Raw genomic sequence first — 5,749 nt, 5'->3', positions numbered from 1 at the left:
GAAACTTCGTCCTTGTCTTCAGAGCAGGTGAGGGCCACCTACTGGAGGATGAGAGACCATGTAGCACAGACTCGAGTCCTCCCAGCTGAGGCCATCCTAGACCAGCCTGTTCCAGCCGACCTGAGAGACCTGAGAGCTGACCACAGACATATAAGTGAGTCCCACCAGCCCAGCTCAGACCATTACAACTGCTGAGCCACCCCCTAGACCAGTGATGGCGAACCTTTTGAGCTCGGCGTGTCAGCATTTTGAAAAACCCTCACTTAACTCTGGTGCCATGTCACATATAGAAATTTTTTGATATTTGCAACCATAGTAAAACAAAGATTTATATTTTTGGTATTTATTTTATATATTTAAATGCCATTTAACAAAGAAAAATCAACCAAAAAAATGAGTTCGCATGTTGCCTCTGACACGTGTGTCATAGGTTCGCCATCACTGCCCTAGACTCATGAGCAAGAATAGATGTTCCCCTGTTGAATGCCACGGAGGTTTCATGGTTGTTTGCTACAGAGCATTGTTGTGGCAATAGGTCATTGATACAGGAGAATGTGCTGTTTAAACATAATTTCATTTCCTTAATTCGATTGCCTTCAAGAATGATTCTAATTATCCTAGAAAAAAAAACTGGCTTTCAGCATCTCAGCTAGAGATCAGACCTGAGGCATCAGAAGGGAACAGAAGGAAGATGAATGGATTTTTGCAGATCTTTATTTAATCAGCCCTCTGGCATTATGCAAAATACCCTCCCAGAGCCTACCTCATTAGAACCTCATAAACACTCTGTGAAGCGGGTTTGTTCATAAATGAGGACATTGAAGTTCAGTGGGAGTTAAGTAACTTGCTCTAAGTTGCTTCCATAGTACAACCAAGAATTCAGATTTAGCCCCAGATCTGTCTGCTGCAAAGCCACCTGTCAGTGTTCGTAGATTGTAGTAAATAAAAATATGTCTCTCAGTTAAATCTGATTTCAGATAAAAATTGTTGTTTATCTGAAATCCAACGTAATTGGTGTTCTGTATTTTGTCTGGCAACCCTACCTATATAAAGCTGACTTGCTGGTGGGGACGGATCTGTAAGTGGTAGTGTAGAGTATATTTGAAAAGAACTGATTGTTACACCTGCAGAAGTCACGCACTCTCTACTTTCTGAGGGCTTACAAGGGAAGGATGCTGAGGCCCTGCTCTCACACTCCTAAGACTGTCGAACTCTTTGTAAGGTCTCTGACCTCAAATGACTCCGGTCATATGCTCTTGGGATATTCTCCCAGCTACACAGTGGGAGCATCCAGGATCCGTTGCTGACTCCTTTTCTAGGTTGCTTTAAAGAGGAGTGGAAAGTATACAAATCACTGGGTGTATGTTGCTGGCTGTTAATGAATTAAAACGTCTGCGGATACAGAACTTTTTTCTGCCTAAGAAATGAAGGACAGATCAGAGTAAATGAATAATAGCTAGTCCATATGGTGTTTATTATGTGCCAGGGATTTTTCTGAGCATTTAAAATGCTAACTCATTTCATTCACACAAAAACCATATGAGGTAAAAGCCATTTGTCATCATCTCATTTTACAGACGTGGAAACAGAGAGGTTCAGTGAGTAACCTAAGTTTGCACAGCCACTTACTGGCTGTGCTGCAATTCAAACCCAGGCTGTCCTACGTGCCAGGCATTGTCCCGGGATTTGTTAGTGACAATACAGTTCCTGCCTTTGTGAAGCATGCATTCTGATGAGGAGAGGCGGAAAGGAAGGTAAAAAGAATGTTCCCATAGAGATATGTGCTATGAAGATAATAGAGCAGGGTCATATGATGGAGAGTGTCTAGTGGAAGGATGGTTGCATTAGATGGGGAACCATTTTTTGAGGAAGTGACATATGAGCTGAGCTCTACTAAGGAAAAGAAGCCAGCCACGCAAGGATCTGGAGGAAGAACACACCAGCCAAAGGGAATGTTCTGGTGGCAAAGGTGTTTGAGAAACAGAAGTTGTGCAATGCTACTGAGCCAGACCGGTAGCGGGAGGGAGGGGTAAGATGTGGCCTGAGGGGCAGCTCACAGAGCGCTCTTGTGGGCCATGGGGCAGGAGGTTGTGCTCTCAGTAGGATGGACAGATATTGGAGAGTTTTAACCATAGGAGGGACATGATCTGATTTTGTGTCTTAAAGTTCACTATGGATGCTCTGTGAGGAAGAGACCATGAGCCATGCATGGTGGGTGTGGTTGATAAAAGTGAGAGTAAGGGGACCAGTTAGGAGGCTATTACACTAGTTCCTGAAGGGGTGGTGGTGGACAAGGGTGGCAGAGTGGATGGATTTGGGGAATGTTTGTGGGGGTAGATTTGGGAGAATTTGTTGATGGATTCAGAGAGTGAGAAATTAAAGCAGATCCCTGGCTTGAGCTGCTTGGTGGATGTGGCACCATTTAATAACATGAGGAAGCCTGGGGAAGAAGCAGAATAGACTTGAGATGCTCAAGAGTCACCCAAGAGGGGCTACCAGAGTGTCAACAACCATCATTGTCTGTCTCCATTGTCTGTAGGTCCTCTCTTTCTTTTAAACCAGGAAAAAAGCCCAGCATATCGCTTAGAGCCAGCAGTTCTCAACCTGTGGGTCACGACCCCTTTGGCGGTCAAACGGCCCTTTCACAGGGGTCGCCCAAGACCATCCTGCGTATCAGATATTTACATGACGATTCATAACAGTAGCAACAGTACAGTTATGAAGTAGCAACGAAAATAATTTTATGGTTGGGTCACAACATGAGGAACTGTATTTAAAGGGCCAGAAGGTTGAGAACCGCTGGCTGAGACCTTTAAGTAGAATTCACATACAGACAAGCCTTGAGGAGCAATGTCAACTGAAGATTTCCCTTGGGAGGTGGGGGAGGCATTTTTTGTCATAAATCTCATAGCAAACAGCTTACACACTAATTAGACGCTGTTTCCTAAAGCCCTTTCCTGGTCCTCGGCTCCACTTCCTGGGTTTCTCTCTGATCTTTCTTGTGTGCAGCACGCCCCGTGTGTCTGGCTCTTCTCTTTCCAAAATCTCTGCTGTGTACTGACCTGCGGATCTCAAATTCCTCTTTCTACTATTGCATAGAATTAATCAGCTCAGCCACTGGGCTTGTGCCCAAATTTACATACCCAAACCCATCCAGCTGCTTAGCAGAAACTCGGGTAAAAAGTCGAACCCTCCAGTTAGAAGCTTTAAGGTTGTAAATAAAAAAGTACGTTTGCTGTTTTGTATGTGTGTGTATGTCTACACATCAACATTGTCAGGGTCCTTCTTCAATATAAAAGATTGTTCTTCAAAGATTAATGGGTTTCGTGAGCTACTTATCATTAGAGACTTTAGTGTGAAATGACCTTTTGCTAAAATCACAATCACTGTACTTAGGGTTTCTTTACCTGTGAAACCATGGTTTTCTTGATTGAGAATGATTAGAATTGTAGCATTTTTAATTCCTTTTTAAAAATTTGTTTCTTTAATCACGCTAGATAATGTAATGCGTGATCCCTATGATCACCTGCTGTTTGTACTATTCTCAACAGGGACCAGCCAGGTGCCAGGCTCTGTGAGAAATAAGGACCAAATACCTGCTCACGAGAAGTGATATGCTAATTGGGAAGGCTGTGTTCTAGAAAATTTTGCATGATGAGATGCAGGAAAAGGATTGAGAATGTTATTGTGCCCTCTGCCTAAGGAGTAAGTTCTCTTTCTTTATTTCAGAAAGCCTCCTGTGCAAATAGCAGTCACCAATCTGAGCAAATAGAAATCCTATCTTCATGTAGCATTTACTGACATGCAATATTTATAAATTTGTGATGATTCTCGGGAACAGAATTCCCTGCCTTATCTCCTGTGGTATGGTTCAAGAAACCCGCGGACACTGTCAGGTCTTCTGCCAGCAGCCCTGCATTAGAAAGGAGTGTTTATTCGTTTGAAAGAGTTGCGTTCCTGTGTAATGAGCAGGCGGGCCATCTGGAGGCAACCCACCAGGAAAGAGATATGAACTGTGGGTTCCCGAAACCTCTCAGCCTCTTTGTTAAGAAGTTGTCATTTCTGTGTGGCTGTTTGGATGTTAATTCAGAATATGCAACCCCCAAAATCAACAGCAGATCATCTGTTAAATGAGCGGTGATAACATTGTCCATTTTTCAGCCTTCAGAAAACACCAGCTGGTGTCAGGAAACAGCCTCAATAGTAAATGGGCTGGAGACCACATGTTTTTTTCTTTCCTCCCCCAGTTGTACTTATAATAACAAAGTAATCTAAAAAACTATGTTTGATCCAACTAATAACATCAATAAGCAAATAAATGAACCCAGGGTACCTATGAAAAATATTCAGTGAGCCAGGAATGGGTGATAGTTTTTGTTCTGGATTTGTCATTTGGCTGCCCTCTCTGGAAGAGCAACAGGAAGTGCCTTTAGTCAATTGCAGTACACATTGTCCTGAGCAGATGGACAAATCTCTGGGCACTGCACTGTCCAGGGATCGCTGACTAGGGAATGTCACCAAAATTGTCATGAGGTCTCTCCTGAAACACAATTTAGGTGCTTCCATTGCATGAAACTTTCTCTCAGTTTCCTCACTATAGCAAAATTTACACATTTATGTTGTCTTTACAGAGTTGCTTCTTACGTTATTTCTGCACATTAATAGACTGTTGGTTATTCTGTTCTTTAAAATTTATTGGTTATGTTATTCTGAAAAATTTCAGACTCACAGGAAGCATGGAAGGCAATATAACAAAGATGTGGGTGCCCACTATTCAGAATTAATGTTAACAATGTTTTTTATTTGCTTCAGATTTTTTTGAGACATAAAAATTAGAGATAATGTCCCAAAATTATACATAATTATTGTGTTGCATATGTCACTTACCATTGTTAAAATTTCCTCAAATCCTTTTTGGGGGAAGCATGTAGGACACAAAAAATAAAAATAAAATTTATCTCCACAATTTTGATTTTCACAGGACTTTCCAAATAAAAGTCCAAAGACATCTCTTAATCAGTAGGTGCAGTTCTGGAGAAGAATCCTCTCAATGAACACTTCTATTTACTAATGTTCACAAACCAGATATACAATCATAATAATCTCTTCACAATAAAAGTACTACTTCTCTTCTTATGTGTGTATTTGCTAATTTCTCTTCTATGTTTATTTTTCAGTTAAAACTAGATGCCCATGTTGGTCTTGATTTTTGGGTAAGAATCCTTCACTCAAAATAAACAGTCTAAAATGCAAAACAAAACTGTTGGGAAAAGATGTAAAGTGGAAATCTACTAAAAAGTTTTTAAAATATGGCATCTGACCTAGTTTATTATTTATGTCACTATTTTGAGATCATATCTTGAATTTTTTAAGAAACCCAAACTACAACTTTTAGATTTAACCTCTGGGGTATTATTCTTTGGCATAAGAAATGCAAATGTTTATCAGATATCAGTTTTGTTTTATGTTGTATCTTGGGAAAATTTCATATAAAATAATGTATTTTAGTATAACACCATTATTTCTTAGATATAATTTATCCTTTGAAAAATTTCCTGAAATATGTAATTTTGAGACTTACAAAACTGGACTTTCTTATTTAAAGTTATGGCTAGTTAAAAGGTAAGTTCACAGAGACACTTCTGACCAAATAAGTGCTACGTGTTCTTTGTTTTTTTTCTTAAAAGTTGGGAATTGGACTGTCAAACCTCAGAAGGAAGGCAGGAGAGGGTGGGGGAAGGGGGGAGAG

The 5,749-nt window shown here is 40.6% G+C and overlaps 1 long non-coding RNA gene across 3 annotated transcripts in view; it reads left to right on the top strand.

Annotated features, from left to right (window-relative positions):
* Positions 1-5,256, top strand: part of LOC102771869 — a 12,878-nt gene extending 7,622 nt beyond the window's left edge. For 2 of the 3 annotated variants that reach the window (XR_001515573.1, XR_436188.2), the window contains 3 exons: positions 23-154; positions 3,552-3,705; positions 4,982-5,103. This is a non-coding gene — a long non-coding RNA (uncharacterized LOC102771869). Of the gene's footprint in view, positions 1-22; positions 155-3,551; positions 3,706-4,981; positions 5,104-5,177 lie in introns of those variants that run through there. The other variant, XR_436189.2, reaches the window with a different exon arrangement.
* Positions 5,257-5,749: the final 493 nt, after the last annotated feature.

Source organism: Myotis davidii, unplaced genomic scaffold, assembly GCF_000327345.1.
Source record: "Myotis davidii unplaced genomic scaffold, ASM32734v1 scaffold847, whole genome shotgun sequence".
NCBI classification, from domain to species: Eukaryota; Metazoa; Chordata; class Mammalia; order Chiroptera; family Vespertilionidae; genus Myotis; species Myotis davidii.
The sequence above is the reverse complement of the archived record's forward strand: the minus strand, read 5'-3'. Positions and strand labels throughout refer to the sequence as shown.